Source organism: Etheostoma spectabile, chromosome 4, assembly GCF_008692095.1.
Source record: "Etheostoma spectabile isolate EspeVRDwgs_2016 chromosome 4, UIUC_Espe_1.0, whole genome shotgun sequence".
Lineage (NCBI taxonomy): Eukaryota > Metazoa > Chordata > Actinopteri > Perciformes > Percidae > Etheostoma > Etheostoma spectabile.
This window is the reverse complement of record NC_045736.1, coordinates 28,245,737-28,246,551: the sequence shown is the minus strand read 5'-3', so window position 1 is coordinate 28,246,551 and position 815 is coordinate 28,245,737.

The window sequence follows — 815 nt, the reverse complement described above, 5'->3', positions numbered from 1 at the left end:
AGATAAAACAGACAGTTTGAAGATTTTGAACAGTTTATTAAAAAAAAAAAAAAAGACTGGGAAAGACGGCAATAAGCTCCTCTCAGGCGACCGAGCAGGGAGTGGGCACAGGCAGGGACGACGAGGCAAGAACGACAGGTGTGGAGGCTGAAGTGTGGCGTCCAGAACACAAACACACACACAAAAAAAAAAGAAGCTTCCAGAAATACCCAGCCTGTCACTTCCCCACTTGTGGCTTTGTGACAATCTCCTGCTGCTTATTTCTTATTAGTTTGGGGAGTGACTGATAAAGTGGCAGAAGATTTTCTTCACAAAAAATAGCAGGGAAGCAGTGAACGCACTATACGAGAGGCGGAGGCACTTTACTTAAGTACAAATACAAGTACAGGTACCAAATAAAGTCTTTTCTTTTCATGCTACTTTCTTCTTCTACTCTACCATATTTCAGAAAGAAATATTGTAGTACATTAATTTGACAGCTTTAGTTATTAATTACTTTACAAATTAAAACATTTGCACCCAAAACACATGTAGCACATGTAGTTTATAAAATATGATACTTTATTATAAATTAGACTACCCAACAATATACAAGCTTACAAGTACAGCTGAGATTAGCATGTTTATTAGATTGACAGAAGTGTTTTGATTGTTTCAGGACTTTTCTGCATTGAGTGCTTTTGCTTTTAATACTTCAAGTACATTTTCCTGATGATACTAACATACTTTTACTTAAGAAACATTTTCAATGCAGAACTTTAACTTTCAACACGCAACGTTTACAGTGGGGTATTAGTACTTCACCACTGACAAGG